The sequence below is a fragment of the Myotis yumanensis genome, unplaced genomic scaffold (genome assembly GCF_028538775.1).
Source record: "Myotis yumanensis isolate MYYU_CA2020_CCGP unplaced genomic scaffold, mMyoYum1.0.hap1 SCAF_9, whole genome shotgun sequence".
In the NCBI taxonomy this organism is placed as follows: Eukaryota; Metazoa; Chordata; class Mammalia; order Chiroptera; family Vespertilionidae; genus Myotis; species Myotis yumanensis.
The window spans coordinates 84,112,477-84,127,321 of NW_027223760.1; the positions used below are offsets into that span (position 1 = coordinate 84,112,477).

General features: G+C 54.4%; 1 pseudogene; it reads left to right on the forward strand.

Annotated features, from left to right (window-relative positions):
* The window catches only part of LOC139016034 (protein FAM3B-like), a 133,341-nt pseudogene that overhangs the window by 117,391 nt on the left and 1,105 nt on the right, over window positions 1–14,845 (forward strand).

The window sequence follows — 14,845 nt, forward strand, 5'->3', positions numbered from 1 at the left end:
ATCTCTTCACCTTCTCACCCAGGCTCCCCGCCACCCCCATGACAAACCTAGGCTTTGGGAGCCTGGCTTCCTGGGGTCCCGCGAGCCCGCTCCTCTGATGACACGGAACTGAGTGGGCACGTGAGGGAGACGTGGTAGGTCCCACCAGTGACCTGCTGTGGCACCTGCATCCCCCGGGAGAGAGGGGGTGGGAAGACGCCATGTTGGTGAAGTTGGGGGGGGGGGGGTGCCATGCCTTTGACAGCAACGATGGGGAACTTCCTCCTTTATCAAACAGTCCTGCTCTGCTGCTGGGCTCTGGACATGTCTGAGGACTAGGCCACCAGACACTGACCCTAATCCCGTATCTCACACCCAGCACCTCGCCTCGTCCAAAGGCGGCACTCCCAGACGCTGGCCACGAGAGCACTTCCATCAGGTGACGGACGAGCCTGAGAAGCCACGTGACCCGAGAGGCAGCGTGGGAATGGGGCAGCTTCTGGGTTAGTCGTGTGTGTGTGTGGGGGGTGGGGGGAGGTCCTGAATTAGTTCCGTGACCTTGAGAAACTCGTGCACCAGCCAAGTTGTCAGCTTCCTCACGTGTGAAATCAGCTGTTTGGTCTGGATTTTCTCGGAGCCGAAGACCTCCTGGCTCTGAAGTGACAGGACTCCGTGTGACAGGCCCCACGGTCAGCAGCGTCCAGGTGCCGGCACAGGACGTCCGCCTCCATCGGAGTGTTTCCCGTGTGCTCACTCCTCACTTCCCACATGAGAAGCACGGAAAACTGAGTCCTGAATGGGAAGATGCAGAAAAGAATCAGAAGAAACACTGAACAGCGATCAAGTTAAATTAAAGCAGAAAATAAGGATGAAGTTCCTCCGAGCTCTCGCCCAGATGAAGGGAAATGTTGAAAGTAAAAAAGCCCGAAAGACAAGACAACCGCCTCGGGCCCCTTTCACCAGCGATCCCCTCTTTCCCTCCTGACAGCTCGCTGGCTCCGCCCTCACACGCCTTTGAAAGCCAATCAGAATAAAGGTCTTCAGAACCCCAGGGAGCAGGTTAGTTCTTTCTGCCTTTGTATTTTCAAAGGACCTGTCCCCTCCGGCAGCTTCCTCACGGGAGGAGGCGTGGAAATTGGCCCAGGACTGGAGCAGGGGGTCCCCTTCCCGCTGGACTCCAGGGCCAGATGGGGAGGCGCGGCTCCCGTGGGGCTGCAGGGCTTGTTTCGTTCCCTGCACGTCCGTGTTCTGGGACTCTCACTCCAGGCATCCCCAGTCCACGGCGCTGACTGGCGTCTGAGCTTCAAACAGCCTCAGTCTCTGTTCCTGACAGTCCCTACGGCGCCTGATCAAGGGAGCGTAACCCTTTTATCATCCCCTTTAAAGATGAGTCCCGTGACCCATTTCGCTAATAATGATGCGTGTCGCACCAGAGCCCTGGCACATGAAGCCGCAGTGAACTCACTGAACAAATGTGCTGGGATCCACTGGGAGCCAGAGACGGAAAGACGACCTCCTGGCCCTCGAGCAGCCAGAGGCACAGACGCCGCCAGCAGGACAGAGTCCACCGAGGGAGGGACGCGCCCGGCGCTGCTTACGGAGGCAGGCGGGTGTGCTGTCTCTTCAGCTGGGGCTCGATGAGCCCCCCTGCGTTCCAGACCAGCCAGGGGCTCGCTCTCATGGAGAGCTGCCACTTGCAGGACAGCAGGCAGAACACAGGCAACTGGGGAAGGGGTATAGGATGGCGAGGCCTCAGGGCCATCTGGTAAACCGAGTCCTGGTGTGGGGCATCCGTCCGCCCAGTCTGTGCTTCGCTCTCCTTCAGAGCTCGTGTCGGCCTCTGGCCGTAGACGTAGTCAGTGCACCTGGACCGTGACTGCGAGCGATGCCAAGGGAGCTGTAGCGTAAAAAGGACCGGGGCTTTGGGAACCAGAGGAGGGAGGCGCCCTGCGTGCCCATCTTTATTTCTTTCATCTCCTGTGCGCCTCCAAGCAGGTGGCCTAACCTCTCTGTGAATTAACTGAAATCAGTGCCTTAATGTCCCGCCTGTGAAATGTGGACCACGCACATCAAATCATTGCAATATGTGTTGTCTGTTGTAATATGTATATGTTTCTTAGTCGGATAAACCATAGTAACAGAAGGCCTTTGCTTGGCGCATAGTAGCTGCTCAGGGAACGTGTGTGTGTGTGTGTGTGTGTGTGTGAGAGAGAGAGAGAGAGAGAGAGAGAGAGAGAAAGAGAGAAAGAGAGGGAGGGAGGGGGTATTGAGGGACTTGCCAGTGGGAGAGCAGAGAACAGCACAGTTGAGCAGCGTGACTGTATGAATGGAGCTCGGTCACTGGCCAGGCCCAAGTGTCCATGTGCAGTCCTTGCCCTTGGAGCCCCTGCTGGCTGAACTGGGAGCCCAGCCCGGGTGACACCGGCCCCCCCGCCAGGCGTGCCAGGGCTGGAAGCGCTCACAGCTGCTGAGCCTGGTCCAGGGGAGGCGATGCCCCCCAGCCGTGCCTCTCCTCCTTCCACCACATCCCCTAACCCACCACACCCACAAAGGCCGCCAGTGTCCGCCGGCGCGCGCCTCCCCGGGCCCTCCACTGCGCACCAGATGCCGTCACGGGATTTTTTAAAAATATATTTTTATTGATTTCAGAGAGGAAGGGAGAGGGAGAAAGAGAGTAACATCAATGATGAGAGAGAATCATCGATCGGTTGCCTCCTGCACGCCCTCCACTGGGGATGGAGCCCACAACCCGGGCATGTGACCTGACCGGGAATTTAACCGTGACCTCCTGGGTCAGAGGTGGATGCTCAACCACTACGCCAGGCCGGCGGGGCCGTCGTGTGATGTAAGTCCTGACCCCATCAGCTCCTTCGGTGCAGGAAAGCAGCGGTCTGGCTTCCCGTCCACTGGGGGTCAGGAGGTGGGGAGACGGCGTTGGAGGAGTGGCCGCTGGCAGTCCGGGTCCAGCTGGTGAGCAGGGCTCACTCGCCCTTGAGGCCCTGCGGTCACGGGTGGGAGGGAACATGTGCAGATCATCGAAATGGGGGCCAGGTGCGAGCACAGGAAGCCGCACATGAGTGCTGTACGTGGGGGTCCCGAGGTGACATCTATGAGCCCTGAGGGAACCGGGAGACGGGACAAGGCAGCGGGGCCTAAGGGATGTGAGCCAGGAGTGTGTCGGCGACGGGTGGGCGCAGGCGGAGCAAACACAAAGACGGACAAGAAAACGAGAGAAAACTGAGGACCAACCCAGTGGAGCGCTGGAGCCTGAGCTTGGAAAGCCTGGGAGGCACTGCGACGGGCGGATGCCGCGCTGCCGAGGCCCCCACTGCTGGGACTCAACAACAGCGTCACGGCAGCTCTGCCTCAGTCCCTGCTGTGGGAACTCCACGCAGTCTTCATGGAAACATGACCTAGTTTTCTGTTGGGGACGCTGAGGACCAGGGGCTTAGTGACTCCAAAGACCAGACAGACTGGGGGTCACAAGCAAGGAGGCTGTTTACCTGGCAGGTGTGGCCCCGTGTCTGGGCCCCTCCCTCCCTCCCTCCGGGCCAGGTCCTTTCCTTCCCCGCTGGCTCCCTCCTGCCTCGCTGGGAGGCCCCGGGAGCTCTGTGCTGTTCGCCGGGCCGCCTGGGAGCTCACAGCAAAGAGCATCATCTGAGGCCTCCGGTCTAGTCCAGGACTGACAGCCCAGGGGAAGGAAAAACGAGATTCGTCTTCAGAAATATACAGCCCGGCCAGCGTGGCTCAGTGGTTGAGTGTTGACCTATGAACCAGGCGGTCATGGTTCAATTCCCAGCCAGGGCACGTGCATGAGTTGTGGGCTCGATCCCCAGGAAGGGGTGTGAAGGAGGCAGCTGATCAATGATTCTCTCATCACTGATGTTTCTATCTCTCCCTCTCCCTTCCTCTCTGAAGTCAGTAAAAATCTAGAAAAAGAAATCTGCATCGCTGGGTCCACACGGCTGGAGAAGAGCCCCAGGATTTACCTTCATGCACACGCCAGGGAAGGAAAAAGATCCGGAAGTGTTTTAGGAAGAAAACATTAAACGAGTCCATAAAGTTTATTTACAAACCAATAAAGTGGTTCAGTGATGAGGCCTCCCTCTCCAGTTAACCACGAAGATCCCCAGCGATTTACTGCGGGGGTCGCCTCTCCGGGGCACAGTCCCAAGTCTCATCATGAATGACACTGGCCTCCCTCTCACGGACGGGGCGTGGGCTGTCGTCCACAGGATGGGAGAGGAGCCCCGGTTCAGTCTGAGGACCTGCGTCTGCAGGTACTTAAGCCAGAAATAGTTCACGCCCGGCAAGGGGAAGCACAATAATCCAAAGAATCGGTCGAAGAGTGGTTTTCATCAGTCAGGCACTCGCACTGTGTTGGGTAAGACTGAGCATGGAACCCCCGTGACAAACCTTCTCCAGGAGAAATGAACAAATCACATTTATTGTGGACTTAAAGGCATGACTTGGCGTTTGAATCTTAATTGTACCGTCACTGACTAGTGGTCACTGTTTAGCAAGTCAATTAAATCTTGGTTTTCTGGGAGGGAAAAATCTAGATTGTATCCCTCGCCTACGGTAAGAAGTAAATGAGCTCACGGAGAACCAAGTGCTTTTCATATAAAGGACTTTATGATCCTGGTACCCAGTGGCCTCCCTAACCATTTCAGCATTTACATTCTGGGGTCTGAATTTCTCAAATAGGCTGGTGGCTCATTCAAGACGAGAGACGAGCACATGTATGGAGTAGCTTCTATGACCGAGTCACATACAAAGCACCCTTAATCTTCTATACACACAGCCCAACAGTCCCCAAAACTATCTTACTCTCTTTCTTTAAAAATGAAGAAATTATTTTGTTGTTGCGATGGTAAATGGGATTATGTTTTAGTACAGGGGTCCTCAAACTACGGCCCATGGGCCACATGCAAATACAAATATTGTATTTGTTCCTGTTTTGTTTTTTTACTTCAAAATATGTGCAGTGTGCATAGGAATTTGTTCATAGTTGTTTTTTAAACTATAGTCCGGCCCTCCAACGGTCTGAGGGACAGTGAACTGGCCCCCTGTTTAAAAAGTTTGAGGACCCCTGTTTTAGTATCTCTTGCTGAGAATTAATTATTGGTGTATAAAAATGGCATCAATTTCTGTTTATTAATTTTGTATCCTGCTGCTTTGCCAAATTCATTTATTAAATCTAGTAGTTTTTTGGTGGAGTCTCTAGGGTTTTCTACACACAATATCATGTCATCTGTGAATAATGACAGTTTTACTCCCTCCTTTCCAATTTGGATGGCTTTTATTTCTTCTTGTCTGACGGCTGTGGCTAGCACTTCCAGTACTATCCTATATAATAAAAGCCTAATATGCTAAGTGTCTGGTTGTCCGGTTATCCATTCAACCAAAGTGTTATATGCTAATGATATGCTAAGGCCACTCAACTGCTCTCAATGATGTGCACTGACCACCAGGGGCCAGTTGACCTGTCAGCCAGTTGCTATGACATGCACTGACCACTAGGGGCAGACACTCTGACTGGTAGGTTAGCTTGCTGCTGGGGTTCAGCTGATCGGGACTGAGCGAGATGGGCTGGACATGCCCTGGAGCCCTCCCATGATCCCTCCCCGCTGGCCAACCTCCCATGTCCCTCCCCAGCCCCAATTGTGTATTGGTGGGGTCCCTCAGCCTGGCCTGCACCCTCTCGCAATCAGGGACCCCTCAGGGGATGTCGGAGAGCTGGTTTCGGCCTGACCCCACAGGCCAGGCCAAGGGATCCCACTGGTGCACTAATTCGCGCACTGGGCCTCTAGTGTGAATAAGAGTGGTGAAAGCGGACATCCCTGTCTTGTTCCTGTTCTTAGAGGAAATGGTTTTAGTTTTTGCCCATTGAGAATGATGTTGGCTGTGGGTTTGTCATATATGGCCTTTATTATGTTGGGGTATGATCCCTCTATTCCCACTTTGCTGAGAGTTTTTAACAAAAATGAGTGCTAGATTTTGTTGAATGCTTTTTCTGTGTCTATTGATATGATCATGTGATTTTTATTCTTAGTTTTGTTTATGTGATGTATCATACTTATTGATTTGTGAATATTGTACCAGCCTTGCATCCCCAGAATAAATCCCACTTGGTCATGGTGTATGATCTTTTTAATGTATGGCTGGATCCAGTTTGCTAATATTCTATTGAGGACTTTAGCATCTACGTTCATCAGGGATACTGACCTATACATTTCTTTCCTTCTAGTGTCTCAGAGGGCAGCGGGGAGGGGAGGGATCAGGGAAAGAGATTAACCAAACAACTCATATGTGTATATGCGTAGCCCATGGATACAGACAATAGTGTTGTGAAATCCTAGAATGGGGTGAGGGCTGGTGGACAGGGGAAGTGTTGGGCCGGGGCGGGGGAGAGTAGGGGACATCTGTAATAATGTCAACAATAAAAAATTAACTTAAAAAAAAAACAAGCCTGGCCAGTGTTGCTCAGTGGTTGAGCATCGACCTATGAACCAGGAGGTCACGGTTAAATTTCCGGTCAGGGCACATGGCCAGGTTGTGGGCTCCATCCCCAGTGTGAGGTGTACAGGAGGCAGCTGAGCAATGATTCTCTCTCATCATTGATGTTTCTATCTCTCTCTCCCTCTCCCTTCCTCTCTGAAATCATTAAAAAATAAATATTTAAAAACAAAAACAAATGAAATAGAGCGAAGAAAGGACGGTGGCCAGCGAGCTCTGCCCCTGTCCGTGGTGCTGAGTAACTCTAGTCAGCTTGGTCCGGGCTGTTTCTCCTAATCCAGTGGTTCTCAACCTTCCTAATGCTGCGGCCCTTTAACACAGTTCCTCATGTTGTGGTGACCCCCAATTTCATTGTTACAAGTTGAACATAATTAAAGCATAGTGATTCATCACAAAGACAATATGTAATTATAGATGTGTTTTCCGATGGTCTTAGGCAACCCCTGTGAAAGGGTCGTTCGACCCCCAAAGGGGTCGCGACCCACAGGTTGAGAACCGCTATCCTAATCCCAGAATCCAGGGACTCTGCCCAACTTTCCTTTGCTTTTCATTTCTCTTCTTGATGACATTTTAACAGTGTTTACTCCGCTGCGGCATAAACAGAATCTGTCTTGTCTTTTAAAAGGAATAAGAAACGAACGTTCAGAGATCAGGTAACTCAACCGAGTTCACACAGGAAGAGTCAGAGGTAGTATGAACCGAGCGTCTGACTGTGAAATCGGCCCCCAGGTGGTGACTCCACACCCTGCCCCTCCGGTCTTGCGCTCCCGCACCTGGACACGGCTGTGATGTAGACTGGAACCTGCTTCCGGACCGGGGAGCCCAGACTGACCGCGCCCACCGGCTCATGTTCTTATCAGTTGCCCCTTCGACCTGCAATTTCCTTCCATTCCACGTCTAAGGTGTCTCCTACTTTCCGAATGTAAGTAGCACATGCTCCCTGTATGATTTTGTTACAAATACTTTAGGACAAGATTATGACAACCTTGTCGGACCCCAGCAACACTAGAGTCCCGATCGGCCGGGCCCCGACAATGTTCAGTTTTGAGCTTTCACTATTTTCTTCAATGGAAATAAATGAGATAGATCCCTATGCACATATTGAAATCACCTAGAAACACAGTTTTGTCCTTGCACACGTACCACTTACTGTGTAGGCAGCCTCTCGGGTAATTTAAGAGGATTTGTTCGCCATGCTGAAGAGTTTTCATTCGCCACGGTCATCTGAGCAGTGTTCTCACCAGCGTGGGTAGAATTCATCGCGGATTCACATGGCACTTGAAGAATCCACTCATATGAAAACGGAAGGGAGCGTGGTGACCTCTGGGTATTCATTCCAGGAGTCAGACCAAGGGAGAGGTTTGCATTGCCCGCAGCTCTCCGCAGCTCTCCGGGAAAAGCCGTGTTAGAGAGCTTCCCTTGTTTCCTCTTTCTTTCTCCTAAACGGCTTCCTAACCTCCTTCTCTCCTTCTGGATCCCACTCTGAACCTTTGAAAGCCGCTATGTTGCAGAGAAATTCATTGCCAGCCTAACTCCTTCCCCAGATCACAGGTGGCGGCCAGGTCAGGGCTTCATGTCCTTCGATGGCCTCATCCAAGGGAGAGGCAGGCACAGCTGTGTTTACCCCCAGGGCTCCAGGGCCTCGGCGTGACCAGAGGCGTCTATCAGATTAGCTCTCCTCTTCCCAGCCCTCCCGGGGGCATCTTCCCAATAAAGCCGTCTCTCCACTGTGCGTCTGTGCGTGTAAAGTCGTCTTTAAATGGTGCTTTTCTTTAGCGACAGTGACAGGCTAATTTCCTAAACTTCCGCAGCACCTAGTGGGGTTCTGTAACGTGCACACAAGCCCATTTGGAAGAACAGGTCTCAAGAAGGGGGTAAATGCCCCCCGTTCAGAAATGGTAGACAGCCCTGGGTTTTTACAAAGAACCAACAAGCGTAAAGAATTTCTAAACGTCAGCGTGGTTCTACAGCTTCTACGGCTTCTACCCCAGAGAGAACGCAGCTCGAGCTCAGGTCTACGGTCACTGGTGACGAGCCTGGCCCCGTGTGGTTTCTGTTGTGTCCGTCCCACCGAGAGCTCTGCCCGCTAACGATCACCACTCGGGCCGTTTCTCCTCTTCCTGACCTGTCCTCCGGCCAGGCCCACTGGCCCCGGGACCCTGTGACACACACGGCTCTTCTGTCTCCTGTTTGCCGCGGACTCGGCGCCTTCTTAGCCTGGATATGAAGCCTGAAGGTGTCTTCACATCTGTGCTCACCTTTCTCTCAAAGCCCATGTCCTTCTGCCCACCTTCCAGGCTGCTCAGCTGGCACAGCGCACCGTGTCCCTTTCTGTTGGAGCCTTTGCTCCTGGCCGTTGTAAGTGTCCCTTCGTCTTTCCGATTCCTGTTCTGCCTCTCTCTTGCCAAGGAGCCTTCTTGTGACCCAAAGACCCAAATCTATGGGCAGCATGTTGTTCCTGAGAGTGTGTTTATTTACCTGCCTCCTTTTCGCACTGGGTTGGGGTTTGCCCGAGGCCAGAAAGTGTAAATGGTGCTTCTCTCGTCCCTAAGAGAACAGGGAGCACGGGAAGGAAGGAAATACAGACATTGAGCCAGCAGATGTGTTGACCCTGTTCCCAGGAGCTGTGGGCAGTGCTCGGGCGCGTGCGCGCTCAGGTGCTGACTCGGGCAGACAGTGCAGTCGAGAAGACGACGTATGCGACAGTCGCTCATAAGCTAGGAAAGGTGATTCACACTTAGACGTTTATTAACGTTTCGTTCTGCACAGACAGAGTCACATTCTGAAAACAGTAACTACCGAGAAAGAACATACCTACTGACCATCCCAGAAAGTGTGCGTGGAGGAGGTCTTCCTGGAGATGCACTTGGAGAGGCAGGGTCTGCACCGCAGCCTGCACGCCGGGGCCATGCCGGGTCCTGGACAGGAAACGGACGACGGGCGCCGGGAGGACAAAGGGAGGTGCACGGCGACCAGGAGGAGTGGGGGGGGAGGGTACAGCTTCAGTAGATGGATGTGAGGACGCAGCCTCCGCCACGTGCCTTCAGTTTCAAGTCCACACGCTCCACAGCCTCTCCTGACCTGGCTCCCCCGTCCTCCTGTGCTCCCCGCATCTCCCCGTGCTCCCCGCATCTCCCGTGCCCCCCGCATCTCCACGTGCTCCCCGCATCTCCCCGTGCTCCCCACATCTCCCGTGCCCCCCGCATCTCCCGTGCCCCCCGCATCTCCACGTGCTCCCCACATCTCCCCGTGCTCCCCACATCTCCCGTGCCCCCTGCATCTCCCCGTGCTCCCCGCATCTCCCGTGCCCCCCGCATCTCCCCGTGCCCCCTGCATCTCCCGTGCTCCCCGCATCTCCCGTGCCCCCCGCATCTCCCCGTGCCCCCTGCATCTCCCGTGCTCCCCGCATCTCCCCGTGCTCCCCGCATCTCCACGTGCTCCCCGCATCTCCCCGTGCTCCCCGCATCTCCACGTGCTCCCCGCATCTCCACGTGCTCCCCGCATCTCCACGTGCTCTTGCAGGGCGCGTGCAGACTCCTGGTGCACAGCTTCCCGAGTCCTCTCCTGGCTCAGCCGTGCTGACCTGTCCTCGTTGCCATGGTGAATGCGTGCTGACCCAGATAGTGGCTCCTCTCAGCGCGGGTCTCATGCTACAATAGGAAGGGACGCGTGTATGGTTTGCCAGTTGAAGGGCTGGAAGGTGGGCAGTAGGAGATGGACTTGGAGACAAAGGCTTAGCACGGACTTGGAGAAACCTTTACACTTGAATATCAAAAAGCCACCAGAAGTCCAGAAGCCAACATGAGTGACAAATTCGATGTGTTTTACAGGGTCTATCGGGCATGTGACCTTTTTATAAAAATATATGTTTTTGTGGGTTTTTTAGAGAGAAAGGAAGTGAGAGGGAGAGAGAGCAAAACTTTGATGAGAGAGAAGCATCCTCAGCTGCCTCCTGCAGGCCCCCTTCTGGGAACTGACCTGCTGGGTGACCTCTCGGTGCATGGGATGCTCAACCAACTGAGCCACACTGGCCAGGGCAAAACACATAAATATTGAAGAATGATTTAAACGTTTAAAAATATATATAAAAACTTTGATTTAGCGTCATCGGTGAAGTTAAAGTGAAAACCTACCCTTGTCGCCATAAGATTAGATTTGATTGTTTTGTTAATACTGTTGTTTTTTTTTAAAGAGAATACAATTGTTCACAGCCCAGCTCTGTGTCACATTTCTGTGTTTCCCGTGGCAATGGTGCCTTCTGTGCATAAGTGATTATAGGCCGGACACAAACCTTTACTTTCAAAGCTGTGCAGACAGTCACAGGACATTTACCAAGAAACAGTATTTCCACATTGTTGAGATAAATTTTTTAATTTTTAGTAACTTTAGGACCATTTAGCCATTACTGTTGTCACTCCATTTATCAGAGAGTCTTATGTCCATCTTTGTACTATTTTCTCTTTTGTTCCAATAATATGCTCATTCAAGATAGTGTCAAGCATTGTGATTTCCCAAGAAACTGTATAAACTTTTAGGACCTAAGAACCAAGGGGCTGAAGGAATGATTTTCAGAATCCACCGTCAGCCAGTGCTCTGTGTGGGGGGGCTCTGACCGCATCGCGGGTTTGCTGCTTGTCTCGGGAGCAGCACCTGCCTCCCCACTGACACTCCCCGCCGTCTTGTGATGGGAACAGCGTGTCTCCCTTTTTAGAACGTGGTGGCGGTAACCGACTTTTGCCTTTATTTAAATTTAAAGGTCACCGTATACTAATCCGCTGGCCTTCTTTCCGAAGCCAGCCTGCAGGAAGTTAGTTGATGTTTTGTGTAGTAAAGAGGGCTTGGGCCCGGCTGGCATGGCTCAGTGGTTGAGCATTGACCTATGAACCAGGGGGTCATGGTTCAATTCCCCGTTAAGGCACATGCCTGGCCTGTGCGCTCCATCCCCAGTGTGGGGCGTGCAGGAGACAGCCAAACCATGATTCTCTCATCATTGATGTTCCTCTCTCTCCCTCCCGCTCTCTGTTCCTCTCTGAAATCAATTATACATATACATTTTTTTTAAAATAGGGCTTCTCGTTATGGCACCACCTCTAAAGATGTCTTTGCTGAAGAACAGACCATCCTCTGAGCCTTCAGAGCTCGTGTGCAGGAGATGGAAGCCAGAGGCCAGGGAACCCCCTGCGTGTCCCCTTGAGGAACAGGGACAGGGGCTCCAGGAAGCAGCGGGACCCTGAGGAGGACTCTCCCTCGGTGTCCCTCCAGCGCCCTCTACTGACGAGCTTCCCACGGAGCCCAGACAAGCACTGCAGGGTCCCTGCCCAGGTCCCAGCGCCCGTCCCAGCGAGGGCAGAGGGGGCAGAGGGCAGGTGCAGAGCCCGGAGGCTGCGAGCTGGACGGTGCACAAAGGAGACTCCTCAGTGCTATTGCAGGAAGCGCCCCGCTGGACACCACGCAGGACTGGCCGCTTTCATCCCCTTTCCGCCTCTTTTCTAACCTGTCTTGCTGAGCTGTCATCACTTCAGTGTTAACAGATCTCGGAAAGCGAAACCCACGTTATTTGAATGTTTTGCAAATACGTGAACGTCCCAGCACAGTGCGCTGAGCAGGGGGCACTCGGTGCGCCCGTGTGAGTGGGCGCCTCACAGCAGCCGGGGTCCCACCGGCAGGGCCTTCAGGGGTGCCCAGCACCCGCTTCCTCACCATGGAAACGAGAGAAAGGCCAAAGCAGATGGGACTTTTTTAAGTGATGTGTCTCAGAAGATTTTTTAAATGTTTCAATTGCATCTATTCCAAGAAAAAACTTTAAAAATCTCTCTTCTCTCTCTCTCTCTCTCTCTCTCTATATATATATATATGTATATATATGATATATATATATAATTATTCTCTAGAATTTTTTTTTTGGTTAATCCTCACCCAAGGATATGTTTCCATTGATTTTTAGAGAGAGTGGAAGAAAGGGGGAGAGACAGAGAGACATCGATCTGAGAGAAACACATCGGCTGGTTGCCTCCTGCATGCACCCCAACTAGGGCTGGGATCCTGCAACCGCGGTACGTGCCCTTGACCAGAATCGAACCCAGGACGCCTCAGTCCGCAGGCCAGCGCTCTGCCCGCTGCCAAACCGGCCAGGGCTCTTCTCTAGAGTATTAACGACCCAGACCCTCCTGTTCTGGGAGGCGCTGTTGCCAACATCCCAGCTTCACTGAAGTCGCTGACACGGGTCCAGCATCACAGCCCAGGCAGAGGCCGGGCCTGGCTGCGCTCGCCCACAGCCCCCCTCGGTGCCAGGGGCGCCCCACTCTGCGGATCCTGCAGCGTCGGCTTCGTGCCCTTGTCCTGCCGTCGCGACCTCGTCAGTGTGACGACGGCTCCAGCGTCGGCGCTGCCGGTCTGTGCTGCTGCTGTTCCCAGGGTGCACGGCCGCTCAGTAGATCCTGGTGAATCCGCCCTCGCGCCCTCCATCTCCACCGACTCCTGTCCCGTGTCGACAGGGCACCTGGGCTGGACCTCACCCACTCCGTTTGCCGAGTTCATCACGAGCGCAGCAGGAGAGCAGCTAATTATGAAAGGGGCTTGGTCGGCAGAGGGGCGGGCGTGCCCTGTGACGATGAGCGGTCTGAGAGGCCTAAGGAAGGAGCAGGCCGAGCACTGAGCGTGGAACGAGGACACTGGACTCTCAGAACCAAACCCGATGTCCTGCCCGATGCGGCTCCGTGGATAGAGCGTCGGCCTGCGGACTGGACGGTCCCAGGCTCAATTCTGGTCAAGGGCACATGCCCGGATTGCGGGCTCGGTCCCCAGGAGGGGGCGTGGGGGAGGCAGCCAATCAGTGATTCTCTCTCATCATTGATGTTTCTATCTCTCCCTTCCTCTCTGAAATCAATAAAAATATATATTAAAGGGGAAAAAGAACCAAACCAAGTCCATCTCAGGCCCTAGTGCTTCGTTTCGAGTGGAGAATCGTGGTACGTGACCTGCCAGCTCCATCAAGGGCGTGTGAACATTAACAGGTCCCGGGAGCGCCACGCCTCCCTGAGCCACCGCTGCGGATGCAGGGACTCGGTGATGCGGGAACGCCGTGCAGCCCAGACCGGCCGGCACTGGGGCCGCATTCTGCTGGTAGCCCGAGGCTTCCTGGAGTCTGATCGGGTCCACGGCGCGGGTTCCGTGATTCTGTATTCAACTGCAGGGATCCTTATCTTAGTCACTGTCCGGGTTACAGCCGCTTCTCACCGAATCCCCTCCCTCGTCAGCACTTCCTCTCGCCCTGCTGGTGCCATGTGGACGCCATGGGCTCCGGGCCCTGGGGAGGAGGGTGAGCAACTGCCCACAGAGTGGCTGCAGGGCAGGGGCAGGCCGCCTCTCTGGTCCTCGGAGGCCCTGGCTGCTGGCTTTCCCAGGTGAGGAGTGAGACAGACCCCCGGTGGCCCCAGCCAGAGGGGGGCGGCCCCGGCCCCCCCTCGTGGATGAAGGTGATCAGCAATTTCCAGAAGGCGCTAGCCAGGCAGTGCCTTGGCCCCGCTCACAGGCGGCTCAGAAGCCCCCGCCTTCAGATGAAATTTGGAAGTCGGTTCCCAATTTTCAGAAACACTCTTCAAACCCCTCCTTCAGCGCAGGGCGGGGGGTGGGGGACCCCGAGAAACATCCCCTCCACCTTCCGCTCCCCACCGCACCTGATAGGAAACAAGCAGACAGACTCCTTCCCTCCGGCAGCGGATGACAGAATGTCCTGATTGTCATGGTTTCCCACGAATGTTGTGATTGGGAAGGTTCTGGGTTCGCACTGAGTCCCCTGAGAGTTCGGGTGGGATAGGCCGGGAGGACGCCTCACACCATCAGCCTCACTCAGGACGACAGGAAGGTAAGCGGGTTGGTCGGCTTATGCTGACATAGTTCCATTGCTTGGGGTTCAGACTACACCGCACCACGTGTGTCTAGATGAACAGGGGTCATGGTCAAAACGAAGACTTGGACCCTTTCGTACGTAGCTCACAGGACCTTGACGCCCCCTTTCCACGTGCAGGTGGTGGTGGAGTCTGTCCGTGCCCACGACACGGACACGGTGAAGGAGACGCCAGGGCCCGGAGTCAAAGGTCTCGCTGCCGGTCCCGGGAGCTGCAGCAGAAAAGACGGAAGGACCCCACCGAGGAGCATCTTCAACAGGAGGGCGAGGGCGAAGGCTGCTCCCTCCCCGTCGGGGATGAGATACGGGCAGCAGGGACAGAGGACACGCGTGCCTAGTTCTCTGCTGACCGGTGCCGAGCAGGGACCTGCTGAGGTGAGAGCTGACCGGCCTTTCCCGATGGAGCCGCCACAGGGACAGCAATGACCCAAGTCCGCCCAG